The sequence below is a fragment of the Taudactylus pleione genome, unplaced genomic scaffold (assembly GCF_031769625.1).
Source record: "Taudactylus pleione unplaced genomic scaffold, aTauple2 ptg000248l, whole genome shotgun sequence".
Classification (NCBI taxonomy): Eukaryota; Metazoa; Chordata; class Amphibia; order Anura; family Myobatrachidae; genus Taudactylus; species Taudactylus pleione.
Window position 1 is genome coordinate 962,694 of NW_028284650.1, and position 23,428 is coordinate 986,121.

General features: G+C 48.0%; 1 protein-coding gene across 1 annotated transcript in view; it reads left to right on the forward strand.

The window, feature by feature from the left end:
* The first annotated feature begins 15,517 nt into the window (after positions 1-15,517).
* TYK2 (tyrosine kinase 2) overlaps positions 15,518-23,428 on the forward strand; it is a 73,375-nt gene continuing 65,464 nt past the window's right edge. Inside the window, exon 1 of the mRNA XM_088479859.1 lies at positions 15,518-15,706. The gene's annotated coding sequence lies outside the window, so the exon portion shown is untranslated. The remainder of the gene's footprint in view (positions 15,707-23,428) is intronic.

A 23,428-nucleotide genomic window follows, 5' to 3' on the forward strand; every position in this document is an offset into this window, starting at 1 on the left:
TACTCCCATTCCTTACCAGATTTTCATTCCAACCAATCAACTAGTTGGCTGGTTGGATGTAAGTTGGTCTAGTGTGTGGCCAGCTTAAGGCAGTGTCAGAATTTCCTTGATCAGCGCAGCTTGAGGATCTTTTGGCGGAAGCTTGGTCTCACCCTAATAAGCGTTTCCCAGTTTCCAAGCGTATTAATACTTTTTATCCTCTGCTGGCTGCCATTCGGACTAGATGGGAATCTCCTCCCCTGGTTGATGTGCATTTTGTCCGCTTGGTTAAGAATACTACTCTTCCTCCTCTTAATGCGGCATCACTTAAGGATCCGACAGATTGGAAGTTAGAGAATTATCTGAAGTCCATTTAGTCCAATGTGGCGCAGTAGCTCGCCCAGCCCTTGCTTCTGCCTGTGTTGCTAAAGCCATCAGTAGCTGGGTTGATGCCCTGGAGGTTGACCTTACGTCTGGTGCCCACAGGAATGATCTGTTGTCTCGTAGAGCATGTCCGAGAGGTGGCTTTTTATATTGGGGAGGCTGCCATAGACACTGGTATATTAAAGTCCAAGGTGTCAGCCTCTTCAGGCCCTCCTGCCAGGAGGGCCTTCTGGCTTAATTCCTGGCCGGCAGATTCTGAGTCTAAGAAGGCCCTTGAGGCTCTCCCCTTTTCTGGGTATGTTCTCTTTGGTCCAGAATTGGACAACATAGTGGTTAAGTGGAGGCATCTAGGACAGCCTTTCTGCCTTCTGGGGCAGCTCCTAGGTCGCGATATTCTAATTTTTGGTCCTTTTGTCTGCAGGGTAAGGCCAAGAGGTGGTCGGTCTCTAGGTCCCAGGGTTCCTCGGCCAAAGGTTTTAAACCAGTAGGTAAACGGCCCTAAGTCTCCAGACGGCCCGTTGCTAAGCCAGCCAACAAGCCTTCTGCATGACGGGTCAAGTTTGGAAAGCGACCCCGAAGGACGTCCGGGTAAGAGGGGTAGTCTACCATGGGTACGCATTGACCTCTCGGGAGCCTCCTCCAGCACCGGTTTTTCTCCACGGGTCTTCCTGGGGATCGGGAGAAAGCAGGAGATTTGAGGGAGTCCATTCCCTCTCTTCTGGCCTCCAGAGTCATTGTTCTTGTCTCTCAGCGGGGCTCTGGGTTCTATGCCAATCTGTGTTTGGTCTAGAAGCCCAACTGGTCATTCCGACCAATTCTCAGCGTGAAGTCTCTCAACAGGTACTTGAGGATTCCCAAGTACCGAATGGAATCGCTCCACTATATTATTCTAGCCATGGATCCAGTGGACTTCATGGCTTCCCTGGACATCCAGGATGTTCCCATCCATCTGTAATCAGCGATTCCTCAGGTTTGCGATCCTGGAGGATCATTTCCAGTTTTGTGCTTTACCATTTGGATTTCCCATGGCTCCTCGTGTGTTCACAGTCATGGCGGTCATGGCAGCTAATGTTCTGATCAGGGGAATCCAAATTTTTCCATATCTGGATGACTTGCTTCTCCTGGCCCAGTCCTTGGAGATGTTCAGGGAGCATGTCCAAATCACTGTGGATCTTCTCCAGGCTCGCAGTTAGGTTATTAATTGGAAGAAATCTTCTCTGACTCCCTCTGAAGGGATGGTGCACTTGGGGGCCTTGCTGAACTCCAGCGATTCAGCCGGTGTTCCTCCTAGCAGATAAGGTTCCGAACTTGCAGTCCAGGTCACCTGTCTTCCTCCTGGCCATAGCTTCTGCCCGATGGATGTCGGACTTGAGCACTTAATCCTGTCACTCTCCGTCTCTAATCTTTCACGAGGACAAAGCTGTTTTCAAACGCGACTAAGATACCTTTATAAGGTTGTTTCCAGGTTTCACATCAATCAAGAGATTGTAATTCAGGCTTTCAAGGTTGCGGATTCTTCTCCGGAGAAGGCCTCTCTGGATGTTGAGCGGGCCCTCCAGATTTCTGTAGATAGGATAAAGGACCTGCTTAGGACAGATGCTCTCTTTGTCCTGTATGACTTTCGCAAACGGGCTGGCCAGCGACTATGCAGATGCTGGTCAGATGAATCAGTTTGACTATTCGCCGCGCTTATGGTGTGGCGGATCTTCCTGCACGTCCGTGGGGAGGGCTCATTCAACCAGGACGGTGGGTAATTTGTGGACAGTACGACGTGGTGCTTCTGCAGAGCAGCTGTGTAGGGCAGCCACGTGGTCTTCTGCCAATACGTTACTGAAATTTTATTCCTTTGATACCTTCACCACACCTGATGCAGCTTTTGGGCAAAGAGTTCTTAGTACAGCCCAGGAGCATCCCCTCCCTTAGAGGATTAGCTTTGGTACGTCCCAGCGTAAAGTCTGTGTCCCCTATGGAGGAAGAAGAAAATAAGATTTACAGTATGTGCTTACATGTTAAATCCTTTTCTTTGATTCCATAGGGGACACAGTGCTCCTACCCTGACGCCAGTGGCGTAACTAGGGTATTTGGAGCCCAGGGCAAATTTGAAAAAGGAGCCCACGCCCCCATGTGCGCGCGCCAAAGTTGCGCGCGTCATAAAATGGGCGTGGTCACTTAAAAATGGGGCGTGTCAACATGACACACCCCTTTATTTTCAAACTGAACATTCCTATCCATATGCACCTTAACCCCAGTAGTACCCCCAGTATGCAGTTGTGGTCCCTCTCATGCAGGCCCATAGTAGTGCCCCTTATACAGTATCCCCAGTAGTGGTCCCTCTTATACAGCCCCCAATTAGTTCCCCTTACTCAGTACCCCCAGTAGTGGCCCCCCCAAATGCAGTGCCCCACGTAGTGTTCCCCCTTATGCAGTACCCCCAGTAGCAGTCCCCACAATGTAGTGCGCCCAGTAGCGGTATCCCCTTATGCAGTGCCCTTTTATATAGTGCCCCCAGCAGTAGTCCCCCCCCATGCAGTTTTCCCAGTAGTGGTCCCCTTATGCAGGCACCCTGTAGTGATCCCCCTATCTAGTGCCCCCTGTAGTGGTCCCCGCAGTGCCCCTAGCAGTAAGCCCCTTATATAGTGCCCCCAGCAGTAGTGTCCCCCCCTCCCATGCAGTGACCCCAGTAGTGGTCCCCCTGATGCAGGCTCCCAGTAGTGACCCCCCCCCCCATCCAGTGGTCCCTGTAGTGGCCCTTCCTATTATTGCCCCCATTAGTGGTCCCCCGAGTGCAGTGCCTCTAGTAATACTAGGCCCCTTTTAGAATGCCCCCAGTGGTAGTCCCCCCCTCAAGTAGTAGTCCCCAGTAGAGTAGTCCCCCCAGTAGAGGTCCTCCCAATGTCCCCCCCAGTAGATGTCCCCCCCAGTAGTAGCCAACCCCTCCCCCGTGCATATAGGTTTAAAAATGAATAAATATATATAAAAATATACTTACCTGATTCCACGCTGCTCCTGTCCGCGATGCCGCTCCCGCCCTCCAGTCCGCCCGGGCTGGCGCGCTCAGCACTATGGGACTGACGTCATGACGTCAGTCCCATTACCCACTGCAGGAGCTGGACGGAAGTCCGGCTCTTGCAGTGGGTGCTGCAGCAGTCAATGAGAGTCTATCTGACTCTCATTGGCTGCTGTTTAACACACGCCAGCGCTGGCGGCGATGCGTGTGTTATGCACAGCCTGAGACTTTAGTACATGTCCTCTTTAGAAAGTTTTGGGTCTATGTACTAAGCCTTGGATGGAGATAAAGTACCAGCCAAACAGCTCCTAACTGTCATTTTTCAAACACAGCCTGTGACATGACAGTTAGGAGCTGATACTTTTATCTCCATTCACTTTATCTACATCCAAGGCTTAGTACATAGACCCGAAACTTTATAAAGAGGACGTGTGGAGAAGTTTCTCATAGCAACCAACTAACTAATTGGCTTCTAGCTATCATTGGTTGTGATTGGACACTTCTCCACCTGTCCTCTTTAAAAAATTTGATACATCTCCCCAAAATCTCATGTACACCACACCCAATCCAAGTATTGTAAGCTTTCATCAAATAGTATCACCCACAAAGAAAACCCAATTATCTGTATTGTAACACAATTATTACCCAAAGAGAGTCTACAAAGATTAGACGTGTGGCGTTTTCAGACTTATGATAATATTGCATTTACAATATAATGCATTATGGGATATGCTGGCGTTACATAATGAAGCCTATCAATTCACTCTAAACCAGTACCATATGAATATCAGGTATAGAATAAGTCAAGCCTCATAAATCTTAGTCAGGCAGATCTCAGTGATGTCACTCTTTCAATGTGTGTCTTAGCTGTAATGTAATAGGTGACAAATCTACTAGGACAGTGGTTCCCCAACTCGGTCCTTAAAGCACACTAACAATCAGATTTTTGGGATATCAATGCTTAAGCACAAGTAACTTAGTGGGAGATTTATCAGATGTTAAGGCCCCTCCACACGGTACGATTTTTTAAACGATTTAGTCGTTTTTGACCAATTGGAACGACATGTCGTTTAAAAATGTGCCTTGTGTAGGAACGACTGCGATGCGTGCTCTCGTAGCACAAACATCACCAACCTGTCTTTCACGATTTGCCACATATTGTTCCGTGTGTATGCGCGATGAACGATGTCATGGCTGACAGATGCACGCACGGATCAGGGAGATCCGTGATGCATGCCTCTGTAAAAATCAGACACAGATACATTAGACGGATAATTGAGAAATGTAAACCTGTGTTAAAATTTAAAATAAAACCGGTGTGGCCCCCCCAAAAAGTACAACCAACCCCAGGCTTTGGAGACCCAGTACTGGTTGTGCTAAGTACAGGGGACAAACTATGTAGGGGGTCCCCTGTATTAAGCACAACCAGCACTGGGCTATTCTATTGCAGTGGAACTACTGGTACCAGTGGCCCTGTAATGCCCTGCATGCTGTTACTTGTGGTTCTCCAAGTACCAGCATGTGGGGGAGGCTTGCAGGGGTGCTGGGGATAGACCTGGGCTATCAGTCTAGGCTTGGAGTGCCCTGCAGAGGGGGACCTCTTTATGGGGGAGGGGGTCCCCCAACTCCCCAGGGATTCCCAGCCTGGTCTGACCAGCAGTCAGGCATAATGGTTTGGCCGGGGGACTCGGTAAAAAGGGTTCCCCTGGCGATGACATTACCCCCCTGCTAAAAATAGTTTGTGTTGTTTATGGAAAATACAGGGGACCCCCTATGCTTTTTGTCCCCTGTGTTTCCATAACCAGGACCGGCTCAGAACCCAGTGCTGGTTGCACTAAATAGAGGGGACCCCTAAGTTGTTTGTCCCCTGTATTTAGCACAACCAGTACTGGGTCTCCAAAGCCCAGGACTGGTTGTGCTTTTGGGTGGGGGCGGGGCACAGCATTTTTTTAAAGGAATTTTTAAACAGGTTTACATTTTTTTTTTTTAACACAGAAGCATAGATGGATCTCACTGATCCATCTAATGCATCTGTGTCTGATTTTTTTTTTTTTACATACAGAAGCATGCATCACGGATCTCCCTGATCCGTGCAAGCATCTGTCTGCTATCGTTCACGATCTAATGATATGCAAATCATTAGATCGTGCACGATAGATCTTGTGACACATCATGCAGCTTTTGCTGCACATCATATCCTGGAGCTGCCTGGGAGAGTTCTAGGGAGATCGTTGATGAGATTGGATCGGTGCCTACATTGTACCGTGTGTAACCAACTTTAGAGAGAGAAAGCGGAGAAGTTGTTCATAGCAACCAATCAGCTTCTGTAATTTTTCTAGCAAAGAATTTCAAAATTTTACAGTTAAAATGATTGGTTGGTACCTCAGTCAGTTTGATTATACCATCTGTGATTGAATATTCATGAAACCTGGACTGTTAGGGTACCTTGAGGACCGAGTTTGGGCTACATGGAACTACGCTGTTAAGGGTGCATTTTGAATATCTGATACTAAAATGACTGAGAGAGACAATAAAAAGCCAATACTGTCACTGTGTACCACTATAAAATCATGTAAATAAATCTCCCCAATCCACTCCGGCAGAGAGATGTGAAGAAAGTGAGGTAAGTATAGCAAAGGCAGCGCTCTGTACCTCCATGCCTCATTTCATCGCTTCTCCCTGTTCCAGAGTGATGTTGTTCCCAAACATCTCTACAGTATGTCACTATTTCCCCTTTGTATTTTCCTAATATGAATATCAAGTAATAAATATATAAAATTATTCTTGCGATTAGCATACTAGCCAGGCTGATTTGCTTTCTATACAGTCATATTAGCATACTAAGTGCCTGACACACTGGAGTCTCTATTGAAAGGGGAAGTTGATTGCGATTTTTTTAATTTTATATATATAATATTAGCTAGTTACATATCTTGCAGTTGTCATGCATGTTTCTGCAGAGTTGTTACCCGATGAAAGGCATTATAAAGAAATGCCTTTCATTGGGTAAGAATTAGGGGTGTGCACCGGCCACTTTTCGTGTTTTGGTTTTGGATCTGGATCTTTCTTCGTGTTTTGGATCTGGATTGGTTTTGCCAAAACCACCCTTCCGTGTTTTGGGTTCTGGGTTTTGTGTTTTGGATCTGTATTTTTTTTTAAAAAAGCATAAAAACAGCTAAAATCACAGAATTTGTTGGTTTCTCTGCTCCTATGCTATTATTAACCTCAATAACCTTAATTTCCACTCATTTCCAGTCTATTCTGAACACCTCACAATAGTGTTTTCATGTCCAAAAGGTTGCACCGAGGTAGCTGGATGACTATGCTAAGCGACACGAGTGGGCGGCACAAACACGTGACCCATCTAGGAGTGACACTGCAGTGGCAGACAGGATGGCAGTTAGAAAAACTAGGCCCCAAACTGTACATAATGCAAAGAAAAAAAAGAAGTGCAAGATGGAATTGTCCTTGGGCCCTCCCACCCACCCTTATGTTGTATAAACAGGACATGCACACTTTAACAAATCAATCATTTCAGCGCCAGGGTCTGCCACACAACTGTGGCTGAAATGATTGGTTCGTTTGGGCCCCCACAAAACAAGCTGGCAATTAATGTGTCCCTGCACAAACTGGCTCTACGGAGGCAAGATGTCATCCTCATCCTCCTCATCCACCGATTCCTCACCCTCTTCAGTGTGTACATCCTCATCCTCACAGAGTATTAATTCGTCCCTGCTGGAACCACAGGTCCCTCTGTACGTTCTGGAGGCTGGTCTCCCTGGAAGAGTTGATAATTCATTTTATGAACATCATCTTCTCCACATTTTGTGGAAGCAACCTCCTACGCCTTTCGCTGACAAGGTTCCCGGCTGCACTAAACACTCTTTCGGAGTACACACTGGAGGGGGGGCAACTCAGGTAAAATAGAGCCAGTTTGTACAGGGACCTCCAAATTGCTTCTTTTTCCTGCCAGTACAGGTACGGACTGTCTGACATGCCTACTTGGATGCTGTCACCGATGTAATCCTTTAACAGACAGACGCACGCTTGTCGCTGCTGCTTTGAGGATTCAAGTGCGGCTACAGCCCACACAATTCACAAAGACAGAAAAAAAAAAAGAATATTTTTATTGTTTGTGGAGCACACTTTGAGGGTTACACCACCCTTTAACAGACAGACGCACGCTTGTCGCTGCTGCTTTGAGGATGCAAGTGCGGCTACAGCCCACACAATTCACAAAGACAGAAAAAAGAAGAAGAATATTTTAATTGTTTGTGTAGAACACTTTGAGGGTGTCACCACCCTTTAACAGACAGACGCACGCTTGTCGCTGCTGCTTTAAGGATGCAGGTGCGGCTACATCGCACACAAGTCACAAACACATTAAAAAAATAGTTTTTTATTTTTTGGAGCACTTTGAGAGTTACACCACCCTTTAACAGACAGACGCACGCTTGTCGCTGCTGCTTTAAGGATGCAGGTGCGGCTACAGCCCACACATTTCACAAAGACCAAAAAAAAAAGAACAATATTTTAATTGTTTGTGTAGCACACTTTGAGGGTGTCACCACCCTTTAACAGACAGACGCACGCTTGTCGCTGCTGCTTTGAGGATGCAAGTGTGGCTACATCGCACACAAGTCACAAACACATTAAAAAAATAGTTTTTTATTTTTTGGAACACTTTGAGAGTTACACCACCCTTTAACAGACAGACGCACGCTTGTCGCTGCTGCTTTAAGGATGCAGGTGCGGCTACAGCCCACACATTTCACAAAGACCGAAAAAAAAAGAACAATATTTTAATTGTTTGTGTAGAACACTTTGAGGGTGTCACCACCCTTTAACAGACAGACGCACGCTTGTCGCTGCTGCTTTAAGGATGCAGGTGCGGCTACAGCCCACACATTTCACAAAGACCAAAAAAAAAAGAACAATATTTTAATTGTTTGTGTAGCACACTTTGAGGGTGTCACCACCCTTTAACAGACAGACGCACGCTTGTCGCTGCTGCTTTAAGGATGCAGGTGCGGCTACAGCCCACACAATTCACAAAGACAGAAAAAAGAACAATATTTTAATTGTTTGTGTAGCACACTTTGAGGGTGTCACCACCCTTTAACAGACAGACGCACGCTTGTCGCTGCTGCTTTAAGGATGCAGGTGCGGCTACAGCCCACACAATTCACAAAGACAGAAAAAAGAACAATATTTTAATTGTGTGTGTAGCACACTTTGAGGGTGTCACCACCCTTTAACAGACAGACGCACGCTTGTCACTGCTGCTTTAAGGATGCAGGTGCGGCTACAGCCCACACAATTCACAAAGACAGAAAAAAAAGAACAATATTTTAATTGTTTGTGTAGCACACTTTGAGGGTGTCACCACCCTTTAACAGACAGACGCACGCTTGTCGCTGCTGCTTTGAGGATGCAGGTGGAATCTAGACGGGATTTGGAACCGAGGACACACTACCTCCATCAATTGTCTAAATCCCACTGCACTAATGTCGGATACCGGACGCAAGTCTAACACCAACATAGCAGTCAAGGCCTCAGTTATACGTTTTGCTTCAGGATGACTGCTGTCGTACTTCATCCTCATCGCTAGGGACTGTTGGAGGGTCAATTGTTTAGTAAAAGTAGTGATGTTCCTACTTCCTCTCTGGGATGATGAACAACTCCCAGCAGCAGCAACAGCACTAGGAGGAAGAGGTTCTTGATCTTTCCCTATTTTATTTTTATCGGAGAAAGTTTGGTCCTCCATTTATGTTATATTGATATATATACGTGCGGCTAAAGCGCACACAAACACAGAAAATATTATTTTATTTTTGCTGGAGAGTAGTGCACTTTGTGGGTTACACCACCCTTTAAGAAATGAGCCAGCCGGCTCTTTACTTATGGGACACAGGCGCACGCTTGGCGCTGCTCCTTTGTTGATGCACGTGCAGCCACAGTGCACACAATTCACAAACACAGAAAATAATTTTTTTTTTGGTTTGGACTGGAGTGTACTTTCGGGGGTTACAGCACCCTTAACGGTCAAGCCAGCCGGCCCTTTACTTATGACACAGGCGCACGCTTGGCACTACTTTGTTGATGCACGTGCGGCTACTGCGCACACAATTCACAAACACAGAAAATAATTTTTTTTTAGGTTTGGACTGGAGTGTACTTTCGGGGGTTACAGCACCCTTAACGGTCAAGCCAGCCGGCCCTTTACTTATGACACAGGCGCACGTTTGGCACTACTTTGTTGATGCACGTGCGGCTACTGCGCACACAATTCACAAACACAGAAAATAATTTTTTTTTTGGTTTGGACTGGAGTGTACTTTTGGGGGTTACAGCACCCTTAACGGTCAAGCCAGCCGGCCCTTTACTTATGACACAGGCGCACGTTTGGCACTACTTTGTTGATGCACGTGCGGCTACTGCGCACACAATTCACAAACACAGAAAATAATTTTTTTTTTGGTTTGGACTGGAGTGTACTTTGGGGGTTACAGCACCCTTTAACGGTCAAGCCAGTTGGCCCTTTACTTATGACACAGGCGCACGCTTGGCACTACTTTGTTGATGCACGTGCGGCTACTGCGCACACAATTCACAAACACAGAAAATAATTTTTTTTTTGGTTTGGACTGGAGTGTACTTTCGGGGGTTACAGCACCCTTAACGGTCAAGCCAGCCGGCCCTTTACTTATGACACAGGCGCACGCTTGGCACTACTTTGTTGATGCACGTGCGGCTACTGCGCACACAATTCACAAACAGAAAATAATTTTTTTTTTGGTTTGGACTGGAGTGTACTTTCGGGGGTTACAGCACCCTTAACGGTCAAGCCAGCCGGCCCTTTACTTATGACACAGGCGCACGCTTGGCACTACTTTGTTGATGCACGTGCGGCTACTGCGCACACAATTCACAAACACAGAAAATAATTTTTTTTTTGGTTTGGACTGGAGTGTTCTTTCGGGGGTTACAGCACCCTTAACGGTCAAGCCAGCCGGCCCTTTACTTATGACACAGGCGCACGCTTGGCACTACTTTGTTGATGCACGTGCGGCTACTGCGCACACAATTCACAAACACAGAAAATAATTTTTTTTTGGTTTGGACTGGAGTGTACTTTCAGGGGTTACAGCACCCTTTAACGGTCAAGCCAGCCGGCCCTTTACTTATGACACAGGCGCACGCTTGGCACTACTTTGTTGATGCACGTGCGGCTACTGCGCACACAATTCACAAACACAGAAAATATATTATTTTTTTAGCACTTGGGGGGAGCACCCCTGATGGACAGAGCACCCCCTGGACAACACTACAGCACTCCTTTAGGACTGGGACACTGCACAGGACTTTGGAGTGGACACAGCCCCTATGGAGAACTGACTGCACAACACAGTCCAGCCAGCCCCTATGGACTTTGAAGTAGTGGACACAGCCCCTATTAACAACAGCAGCACAGCACAACACAGCCAGCCCCTATGGACTTTGAAGTAGTGGACAACAGCAGCACTACACTACACTACACTACACAGCCCTAACTCCCACCCTCCCTCTTCACTGTCCACAGCCGAGTGAGAAAATGGCGCCGACGCGGGTACCTTATATAGGATCCAAAACCCGCGAGACTCGGAAGGCGGGATGATGACGTTTTGCCTCGATTTCAGATCCGAGTCAGGCGGGAAAAGTCGAGCCTGACTCGGATCGGACTCGGATCGGGGGGGCTCGGGGGGGTTCGGATTTCAGAAATCCGAACCCGCTCACCCCTAGTAAGAATAAATCCCAGCTATTTTCTGTATTGCCCCTATGTGTATAATAGCATCCCTCTTGTATATTATTAGCCAGTTTATTGTCCCTTTTTTCCCTATTTGAATTATTGAAAGGTACTGTATCATAACTCACACGGATGTTATGACATTAGAAAATGTAACTTAAGTACCCTACAAGCATTTCTACCCCTTCTTAAATTTAGAAAAAAATAAAAAAAAAGAATTTAACCCAGAATGTCACATGGGAGAAAAGGAGCAGAACAAAGGGTTTATTTGTTGGTACAGCATTGTAATTAAAGTACTCAGAGATTACATTGGGCAATGGCTGGTCTGTGTATTCAACACTATGCACACACTCTCCCGCTAACCATTGCAAATATGTTACTTAGTAATCTATGAAACACCACTCTCCAGATAACTGCTGTCTGACCTGTCCAGGGTGCTAAGGTTCCCAGGTGCAGCCCTTTTTCCAACGGTTCTGATTGTAGTCCGACAGTACCAACAACAGCACCTAGCTTCTCCATTAGGGGAGGGGGGCCTACAAAACAACCTGGTTTCTAGGGACTACATCGGCTGTAGCCCATAGAAGCCAGGCAAAGTTGTTGGAATAGTATGGGAGTTGTTTCCCATTAGAACAGCTTTTTGCTAATCACAGTCCAGACTGGACAGGGACAAGAAAATAACGCCTGAGACTGCTTGTCTGGCATCCGATTAGCAGAAAGCGATCCAATGTGAAGCTATTGTCAGTGCACTCACTGGTGGTGGCGGCTTATTTTAGTGGTGAGGACGGGGGCCTAGCAGCAGCGGATCTAGAGAGTGGTGGGCCCAGGTGCAAGAATATGCTTTGGGCCCCCCTATGCAGTGCCCCCAGTAGTGGCCCCCCCATGCAGTGCCCCCAGAAGTGGTCCCCCTTATGTAGTCCCCCCTATGCATTGCCCCCAGTAGTGGTCCCCCCTATGCAGTGCCCCCAGTAGTACTCCCCCCAGTTGTAACCCCCCCTATGCAGTGCCTCCAGTAGTAGCCCCCATGCAGTGCCCCCAGTAGTAATCCCCCTACGCAGTGCCCCCAGTAGTAATCCCCCTACGCAGTGCCCCCAGTTGTAGTCCCCCCTGTGCAGTTCCCCCAGTTGTAATTCCCCCTATGCAGTGCCCCCAGTAGTATTCCCCCCTATACAGTTACCACAGTAGTGGCCAGCCCCTCCATACAATGCCCCCAGTAGCGCCATCCCCATATACAGTGGCCATAGTAGTGCCCTCCCACCCTATAAAGTGCCCCCAGTAGCTCATATGCTGTGCCAATGCCCCATAATAGCAACCCCTCCCCTTATGCTGTGCAAGTGCCCCCTTACACAAACAAACAAACAAACAAAAAAGACACACAACTTACCTGATCCCTGCTCCTGCCAACGACCGCCGCTGTCTGGACGCTTCTCCCGGCCCGCTCTCGCTCTGCACCATGGGATGAAAGAGACGTCATGACGTGACATCTCTCCCATCACCCGCTGCACAGGGAGCCGGAAGACGGATCTCATGATTGAGCTCCAGCCGGCTCCCTCCATGGATGACGCAGCAGCCAATGAGAGTCTGTCTGACTCTCATCGGCTGCTATTACAAACACACAGCTGCCGCTGGCAGCTGTGTGTTTGTAAACTGTGTAGGGCAGACCGCTCTCACTGCGGTCTGCCCTACACTTGGGGGACCCGGGGAACTAGTGGCGGTGCAGGATTGACTATGGGCCCCTGCACCACAGCGGGCCCCGGTGCAATGCATCGGCTGCACCGCCGCTAGTTCCGCCCCTGGGGCCTAGGTAAAATCCTCTGACATAGAACGAGATGGATATAGCGTCTTAGAGCATGCAGGAGAAGGGGAGTCCGGCTAGAGAAGGGATTAGAATGTGATTGGAGGAGTGAGGTGTTTGGAAATTTTGTTTTGGAGGGAGGAACATAAGTTGATAGTGGGTATGTGAGATGGCACAAGCTGATGCCACCAGCAGCCAGGAGGAGTATGGTGAGGTAGAGTGAGGGCAGGGCATGTTGGTGACTGAGTACAATCAGTGAGTGTAAATGTTCGTGATATATAAATTGATGCTTAGCAAAGGTAGGGAGCAAACTTGAGGAGGGGCGCTGAATGGATCAGGGTAACTGAATAGCAGTGAGGGGAGGGTATGGCCAGTTTGTGGTACAGGTTACCCATTACAATGGACAGAGGCCCTCATTCAGAGCCACTCGCTATTTGCGGTCGTTCGTTCTAAAACAAATATATACACATATATACAACACACATAGATGGCGGGATGTACAGCATCGCGAATGCATTCACGATGCTGTACATCCCGCCTCTCATCGGGTACATACCGTTGTTGATTGCTGCGGTATGTACTTAAAAATGCGCTGAAAATCACAAAGGACAGCTCTCCGGATAAGAACTGTCCTTTGCCATGTCCTAGCATAGAGGGATTCCAGGTTTAACACCCAGAAGTCCTTCTGGTGACCTGCGCATGCACAGAAGGCCACAGGCTGCGGGGGAGGGGGGAGATGGGAGGGATCTGACTGGATACCTCTCAGGGGAGGTGTCCCGATAAAAAGGCCATAGCTTTCTACTGGGTAACGCCACCTGAAGATGGCGTTACCCACCGCAACGAAGCACCCATCGCATTCTGCTTAGTACATATTGAAAATGTGGTAAACCCTCCAAAAACAGCATTTTCGGGGTTTTACTGCATTTTGAACTTTAGTACATCCCGCCCAGGAACAGTTTACAGGGCCATGTAAGTAACTTCCCACTACAGTCCTAACTGTGTGGAGGCATACATGCCTACCCTCCCGGTTTTCGCGGGAGGCTCCCGATTTTTCGGGTAACCCCCCGCACCCCCGGAAGGGTAGGCATTTATCCCGCATTCTGCCCACTTCCTAGTGAAGTGGGCAGAATTAGGAGAATACCCGCGGCAATCGCGGGACTCCGTGAAGGGGGCGGGGCTTAAGCTGTGATTCTGCATGAATCACAGCATTTGGCCCCAGCCCCTATGTAAATTGTGCCCAATCGCGGCAATTTTATCGCGAGGGGGTGGGGCTTAATGACGCAAATCATCAAGCCCCGCCCCCGTCGGCCCCCTGCTGCTTCTCTTACCCGGGCTTCTCCCGGGAAGAGAATATTAAAGGTAGGCAACCCTGTGTGGAGGTTGTATATTCTCTCTGTGCTTGCGTGGATTTCCTCCGGTCTCCTCCCACACTCCAAAAATATACTGGTAGGTTAATTGGCTCCCAACAAAAATTAACCCTGTGTGATCATGTGGTAGGGAATATAGATTGTAAGCTCCACTGGGGCAGGAACTGATGTGAATGGCCAAATATTCTCTCAAATGGCTGCAGAATATGTGTGCGTTATTTAAATAGCTGGTAATAAATAAATGTAACTGGGCTTATATCATACTTGCCTACATTTGAAAAAGCATTTCAGGCAGATTGTAAAAACAGCACCTATGAGCATGCGGTAAAGTGGGCGTGTACTGCTACATCTGAGAGGCATGTCATAAAATTTATTTACATCCAAATGTAAATTAGCCCCATAGCTGTTAGTAAGATCTATTTGGTGATGAAAACTCACTGATACTTTTTAGAAAATGCATGTAGCCATAGGGATCATTGGGTGGAATTCAATTGTTTTCGCGGCCCGCGTTTCCCGTCTAAAGTGACAGGAGTTCGCGGGCCGCTACGCAATTGTTCCAGATTTTCGTGCTGATCGCGCCCATAGAGGTCAGGTTTAGCCGCGTAAAGCAGCTAAACCCAACCAAAGGGCTGGGCGCGATCGCGAAGTGATGTTTGGGCGCCCAAACATGTCACTTTTCGCACATTTCAGCTCCCACCCCCCTGTCAGCTGATCGTGCCCGACAGGAGCAAGAATTGAATAGCTCCGTCGGGCGCGAAAGGGGCTGGAATCAATTGAATTCCGCCCATTGTGCCTTATACCCAATGCAGGGAACTGGCACTAATGATCCAATTTGAAAGTATATATGTTTCTTTTTGTATAGAACAGCTTCATAATGGGGGTAAGGTGCAATCAGGGAGATTGCTGCACTCCTAAGGGAGTCAGAGAGATGGCTACTATGTCAGGGAGTCTAATTGACAATCGGGGAGAGTTGGCAAGTATGGCTTATATAGTATACACATACAGACCGTACACTCCTGTACAGCTATATGTGTGTACACATACTCACTACATTCAAATTGCATACACATTATATAGTACACAGCCATAACAGCGTGTATGTGCATAAGGTATCCTGCGGCGGCCTGTCACAGAGACAGTCACTGGTATATAGGGCAGGAAGCTATAAGCATCTCAGAGGGACTCAGACCTGCTCCTATCTTGGGGGCCAATGACCATGCACTGAGTAACGGAAGTGGGCGGGACCGGTAAAGTAGGCTCCGCCCATGTGCGAAAGCTAGGTGATGTCACATCTTATGTACAGATCCGAGTGTGCGTTTGAGTTCCGGGGCCCCGCACAGAGGGGTCATGTGAGTCGGGACAGGGTGAGGGACCCTGTGCAGGGCTAGGTGGTATGTATCGTTATCTGTCATCTTCCCGTGTGCCTTCCTCTGTCCTTCCTGTTATTATTATGTCTTACAGACACGCCTCTTCCCCTATCTACATGTATTATATTACATTTATGCTCTTATACCTTATTATTATTATATACCCTCAATTACATGTTTCATTATATTCCCTATATACATGTGTTCTATTCCATTTATGCTCTTATACCTTATTATATACCCTCATTTACATGTTTCATTATATCTCCCATCTACATGTATTCTCATCTGCATGTATTATAGTGTTAATTGTTCTGTTATACTGTCTCATATCCTCTCATTTCATCCTCTCTGTTACATGTCTTTCTATTGCCTATATACATGTATTATCTCACCTACATGTTTTTATATTGTCCTCTTTTATAGCTTCTTATTTTATCCTCTAATGTACGTTATTATAGCCACTTATCTACATGTATTATCTCACCTACATATTATGGGGGTTTAGTTTGACTATTGCAAGTTAAGTTGGAGAATGCCAGTTCTTGCGACTTAGGAGTCTATTTATCAAGCAGTGAAAAGTGTGGAGAAGTTGTCTATAGCAACCAATCAGCTTTGAAGTAGCAATTATCAAGTACAGTCTATAAAATAATAGCCGCTGATTGGTTGCTATGGGCAACTACCCCACTGGTCCACTTCTCCACACTTTTCACTGCTTGATGAATAGACCCCTTAGGCCCGTATTCAATGTGAGGCGAAAAGTCCGGACTTTTCGCCGTCATCGGAGATTCTGCCGGCGAAAAAGTATTGCGCGTATCCCCGAATACATTTTGAAAACGGGACCTGGCGAAACTGAAATCAGCGAAAAGTTCTGTCACTTTTGGGGAAATCAGCCTGACCAAACCCCCCCCCCCCCTAAAAAAAAGATGCTCTGATTTGGGGAATCACCCTGGATACCCCCGATAGCCCAGCTGAAGGTATTCGGGTTTTTTAATGGCCTCAATCGGAGCTATATATCGTTTTTAATATAGGAGTTTTTTTTGGCAAAATAAGTAGCCCCATCAAATTTGGGGTACGTGAAAATGGGTGCTAGCATATTTTAGAGTTGCTAATTTGAAGGTTTAAAAATCAACATGCCGCAACTACTTACAATAAAAAAAACACCTGCCGTATACTTGGGAACCTCCCCTGAGTCAAATTTCGCTAGTTTAAAAGTTTGTCCCCCTACTTTCTTTTTTTTTCGCCCCCAAAACGAAATGAACTTTTTCGGGGTCTCCTAAGGTGCTTTTTAATTTATTTATTTTTTTGACACAGATTACCTTTAGGGGACTGTCCAAGGGGTGCAGGGTGGTTTTTTGGAAGTCTGCACCCCAAAACCCAAATTCTGCACTTTTTCTCGCGACCTATTCATTGGGGATCGCGGGGTCTGATGCATTGACTTTTTGTACTGGCGAAAAGTTGGCCAAATTAAATACGGTGATAAGTGGGAAAATGACTTCATCGATGAAAAAGTTTAGCCGAAAACGGCTTTTCGCTCCAAATTGAATATGGCCCTTAACCTGGGTGTTTAGTCCCTAGAACCGTCATCCTCTGACTAAAATGCCCCGGCCGCGAGGTTGTTATGCCGGCCATACACGGTGCAATGCGACAGGGGTCCTGCGTCCGACATATTGGGTGGTCCGCACACACGATGCGATCGGGTGGCCGACCGCCCGATATGCCGACTCATCCCTCCCTCACCTGCATAGTAATGCATGGGATCGCACATCGCATCCCCTGATCGACTGATCCTGCAGTAAGATCGAAGGGTGCGATGTACGACCCCAGGGTCTGTGAGCTGAAATGTATGCTCCCACGACTACATTCCCTATAAGTTGTGTAGGTGGGTTAATAATATATATGTAGATAGTAGGTATAAGATGACAACGTAACACTAAGATATGTGGGTGAGATAATCTATCTAGATAAGGGATATAATCAAAGTGTCCTAAAACATCTATGTTTTCTTGCTCCATATATCGGAAGACACTTGGCATTTAGACACTCTGTAACACGTAGTGTTTCCCGTACTTTAAGTACTTATTCGCTTCGTAGTCGCACACAAATTAGTTTATAGGGTACTAGATATTTTTTTGCTAAGGAATTGGTATAAAGTCACATATTAAGCTTTGCAATGTGTGGCACGAGGCATGGTGCAGTCTACCTAAGTCTGGCCTCCATCTTTTGCATTTTCACCCAGATTTGCGAGCAAGTCGTTCACAGAAGCTACATGAAATGCCAGCGCCAGCCTTCAGGGTACCCTAGCAAAGTACTTTTGTTGTATTAGTGATGCACATAAGATGCGTATTTTGTGAAAAAATTAGTCTGGACGATTGGTGAGTTGCAAGTCGCAAAGTCTGTGGTGTGCTAAACGGGTCTGTATGGCATGATTTGAGGATTGTTGTATGAGCATGCTCCCCCCTCTGTAGCGTCGCTCCCTGTGCGCGCTCCCCGCTCTGTAGCATCGCTCCCTGTGCGCGCTCCCCCCTCTGTAGCGTCGCTCCCTGTGCGCGCTCCCCCCTCTGTAGCGTCGCTCCCGGTGCGCGCTCCCCCCTCTGTAGCGTCGCTCCCGGTGCGCGCTCCCCGCTCTGTAGCGTCGCTCCCGGTGCGCGCTCCCCGCTCTGTAGCGTCGCTCCCGGTGCGCGCTCCCCGCTCTGTAGCGTCGCTCCCTGTGCGCGCTCCCCGCTCTGTAGCGTCGCTCCCTGTGCGCGCTCCCCGCTCTGTAGCGTCGCTCCCTGTGCGCGCTCCCCGCTCTGTAGCGTCGCTCCCTGTGCGCGCTCCCCGCTCTGTAGCGTCGCTCCCTGTGCACGCTCCCCGCTCTGTAGCGTCGCTCCCTGTGCTCCACTCTCCGCTCTGTAGCGTCGCTCCCTGTGCGCCGCTCTGTAGCGTCGCTCCCTGTGCGCCACTCCCCGCTCTGTAGCGTCGCTCCCTGTGCGCCACTCCCCGCTCTGTAGCGTCGCTCCCTGTGCGCCACTCCCCGCTCTGTAGCGTCGCTCCCTGTGCGCCACTCCCCGCTCTGTAGCGTCGCTCCCTGTGCGCCACTCCCCGCTCTGTAGCGTCGCTCCCTGTGCGCCACTCCCCGCTCTGTAGCGTCGCTCCCTGTGCGCCACTCCCCGCTCTGTAGCGTCGCTCCCTGTGCGCCACGCGCCGCTCTGTAGCGTCGCTCCCTGTGCGCCACTCCCCGCTCTGTAGCGTCGCTCCCTGTGCGCGCTCCCCGCTCTGTAGCGTCGCTCCCTGTGCTCCACTCCCCGCTCTGTAGCGTCGCTCCCTGTGCGCCGCTCTGTAGCGTCGCTCCCTGTGCGCCACTCCCCGCTCTGTAGCGTCGCTCCCTGTGCGCCACTCCCCGCTCTGTAGCGTCGCTCCCTGTGCGCCACTCCCCGCTCTGTAGCGTCGCTCCCTGTGCGCCACTCCCCGCTCTGTAGCGTCGCTCCCTGTGCGCCACTCCCCGCTCTGTAGCGTCGCTCCCTGTGCGCCACTCCCCGCTCTGTAGCGTCGCTCCCTGTGCGCCACTCCCCGCTCTGTAGCGTCGCTCCCTGTGCGCCACTCCCCGCTCTGTAGCGTCTGTCCTGCCTGGACTTTATTCACCTCCCTGTCTCGATGACCAGTTGATGGTCGCTCAATCTGATAAGGAGCCTCTTTGTAATGTCATTTCAGAGAGCTCAGAGAGTTTTTTGTTGGATAGAGAGCCATTGAGTTGTCTTGGGGCGTATGGTGTCTACTGGGGCTCGTGGCTGAGAATTGCTTTACGGTGGGTAACACCCACAGCATAACGACCGACCAGGTTGATGGTCGCGATGGTCATCACCATCGCGACCATCGAGGCTTAAGACCAGACCCTAAGGTTGGGTCTGGGCACTCGTAAACCCCAGGGAACTTTCTGCTCTGATGATGCGGGAAGCTCCCCACTGACATCACTGATGATGTCAGTGCGGCTGCCCACAAAACTGTAGGGATTTGTTAAGGAACGCCTCTGTTTTGGAAACCACCCCCCCGGCCCGCCTACCAAACGGGGCGAGCTGGCGATCAACATCGACAGGCGCCCCTTTGGTAGCGAGCTCCGGAGCGACAGAGTTGCGCAGGACTAACCATCGAGTCGGTTACGAGCGCATCGGCGCTTGCGACCGACTCTGAATAAGGTCCAGTTTCTCACTGATGGTGGCACAGATGCCCTTTTTTGGCATAGAGAGGTCTGCATGGTTTTCCTGCAGAGTCGCTGTAGTAGATTTATTTTAGAAAATATGACCACGCTACTTCCTCCAGCACAGAGCCTTGTCATTTCCCCAAAAATGTTTTGTTTTTGGATATATATCGTTGGAACACCATTACTATAGATTCCTTTCAGTTGATAGCTAGTGGCCAGCCTTGGATATACGTTCCTCAGGCAGCCTGGCTGTCTTGGAGCCTTATTTCTCTGTGTGGTTATCCGCTTACAGCAGGTGATTGACCTGCAGTAATGTGTAGGGAAAGTGTTGGATGGAGGAGGCGTCTTGGGCTGTTGAAAATGAATTGGTATATAAGTTGATAGGAGTTGGATCCACATCGTAACCCTGTTTAACTACTTGGCCCTGCCGGAGGTCTGCTCTTACTTTACCATTTTGGTGAATGAACGTTTGATGACATCGTATTTTTCCTACTTTTTAACCTTTCCGGGATATTATGGACCTGGCCTGGGTCCGGCACTGAATTACATGTCTTTTTACGCTCCACAAATTATGCATATATATTTGCATTGTTTCCATTTTGGACATGACTTTGAAGCAGGTTGTGAAGGGTGTCAATATGAACCAAGGGGCGATGGTTTGGCATGAACCCAACTTGGCATTTACTCAACCATTATATTTAGTAAGACAGGTAGTGATTGAATTGTTCAAGATACCGTTTGCCCATTGTGCTGCGGACACTCCTGTATATTTGTGCTACGAGGCCTGGGTTTCACTATTTCAGGTAGGATTCCATCTATTCCTCTGACCTTTCTACCTCGTACTAGTTGTGTCTCTCTGTTACTTACCCGGCTGCAATAGGAATGTTCGGAGGTTGTGATGTGTTTGCTGGCTGACTAAAGGCATTGATGCTTCCTAGGTTAATATCTGTAATGGCATGGAACACTTCAGCACATAGATAAATATCCAACTCACATCTAGATAACTATCAGAGATGCCTCTTGTGGTCTACAGGTGCGTACATACTGGGCGATATTACTGAGCGATTGCACGATTACAACATCGTAATCGTGCAATCGCTCAGTAACCGTGCACAAATCATCCACTTTTATGTCGGAAACTACCATCGATGCGTGCTCCCGCTGGTCGTTTCCGACATTGTCCATCGTCTGAACATGCAGGCCAATCTGGCGATAACGACAGATTGGCCAAGTTCAGGAATGATGGAGTGTGCCTGCACTGAACGACTGATCGTTCAGTGCAGGCACTACAGGGCTCAGGAACGACTGTACGATTACTATGTCTTAATCGTACTGTCTTTCCTGATCGCCCATTGTGTAGGCACCTTGCCTGTACTGAATACACAAACCGTTTTCTTCTTCCTCCACTAGGGGGCACAAGGAGGATGATGGGTATAGCCTGGAGAGGAGAGTCTCGGCACCAAACAGTTATTTTAATTAACCAGCCCAGGGCTCCCTCTCCCCTATATCCCACTTCCAGCTCACGGCCAGCCTGTTTTCAGTTTGGTGCCGGCAGGAGCGGGCACCATTTGCAATGGGGACTGCTTGTAAGTGGTCTGTGTAATCTATCTAAATATAATATAAATATATATAATATATTTGTTTACAGCAGGGCAGTGAAAGGTGTCCTATGGATCCCTCACTACCGATCCAGCTACCCCAGTGCCAGGGCGGCAGCATCGGCAACTGGGAGCCGACTTCCTCTGCGGGCTTCAGAGAGGATTGCACTCACCTTCCGGAACCCGCAGCCAGACACGAGGGGCAGGTAACCATGGCTCCCTGCTAACAGGGAGCTGCATACTCGTGGCTTTAAACCACCATTATGGAGACCACCGGCGGCGCTAGTAGTGTTGGTCCAGGGGTCCCTGCTCTGTACACTAGACAACCAGGGCGTTTAGAATGGGAACACTGCATGTAGCAGTAACGTCCACTGCCCTGGTGTCCATACCAATTACCCATATGTTAGCATTCTTCCCATGGGGTTATAGTGAGCATGCCATACTGTATGACCATCTGTCTGTAAGGGCTGAGATAGAGGGGATTCTAGTGAGGGAATATATGCTCCACAGAGATAAATGCCAGGTGGAGAGGTTATTATACAGCTGTTTATTTTTATCCACATATGGATATTTAATTTCTTGGCTCCTTTAATATCCTCATTTAAAGTCATCATTGTAAAATATTAATATTTGTTCTCACCCCACTTCCTGCTTTCTTACTAGAAAACACTTGTGATATAATCACATCATGCTAATATGATGCATACATTGTGGTAATGTTCATCGTGCCCAAGGATTATCTACTGCTATCATGTTACCACTTGGCAGTACTGCTTTGTTAGAATCTCCCCCTATTACTCCATATAACCTCTCCCTATATCTCCTCCTATTACTCCATATAACCTCTCCCTATATCTCCTCCTATTACTCCATATAACCTCTCCCTATATCTCCTCCTATTACTCCATATAACCTCTCCCTATATCTCCTCCTACTCCATATAACCTCTCCCTATATCTCCTCCTATTACTCCATATAACCTCTCCCTATATCTCCTCCTATTACTCCATATAACCTCTCCCTATATCTCCTCCTAGTGTGTGTGTGTGTGTGTGTGTGTGTGTTTACGATAACCCTCTAAAATGTTAATTGAGTCAAAGTTACAGTGGGGTGTTGGAAGATTGTTCTCCTACGTATGTCACACTTCCTGGCAGTAGTTCCATTGAAGGAGGCTGTAACTAGACTTCCTTTTCCACAAAATAGTTGATAGAGAAAAATAGCTGCAAATGCACATTGAAGTTCAAACATCTCAGGTGTTGTAAATGTTTCTATTTGTGATTCTCATTAGTAGGCCTTTTATGTAAGACAAACCTGTATTTTAGGTGAAGTGGTTGTTAGACTAGCCCTTGGAGTTGGCTATTCATTACTGGCCCTGGGGCATGCAGTGTAGATGACAGGTGAACCTGCTGAATCTTGCATTCCTCTCATTACATTCAGTGCCAGTGGCATCAGGGAGAGTCTTCTATAGAATGATAAAAATGTCTAGGAGCAAAGAAAAATGAAATGGATGGATAATCTAATAAGGTATTGTCCTATGCGTTTACTACTGTCTGCAGATTGTGTTACACTGGCAGTGGTGTTTTGTTTGCATTGTCTTCAGCTATTATTAATAATTATTTTGGCACACACTTCTTCTGTTTGCCGAGTAACAGGTTTGATCTGCTAGTACCGGCAATATATGCTACAACACGGCTCTTTGTTTGGAAGCGCTCCTTGCTATGAATGTCAGTGCTTGTGTAAAGACGGGGGCTCTCCTGAGAAGCGTCAAAAGGATGTGGTTAGGCAAAAGGTGACAGTGAGCAAGAGCGCTCTGGCTGAGAGGTTGAACAACAGGTGGAAATAGTCTCTTCTGTATTGTGAGTCTACACACTGGGTGTGATATTTATGTTCTCCGGCCGCAGTGGGGCTTGTGTTCCAGCCTTTAGTATGCATGGCAAAGGACATGTAACTGACCCCTTTTCTCCCTTT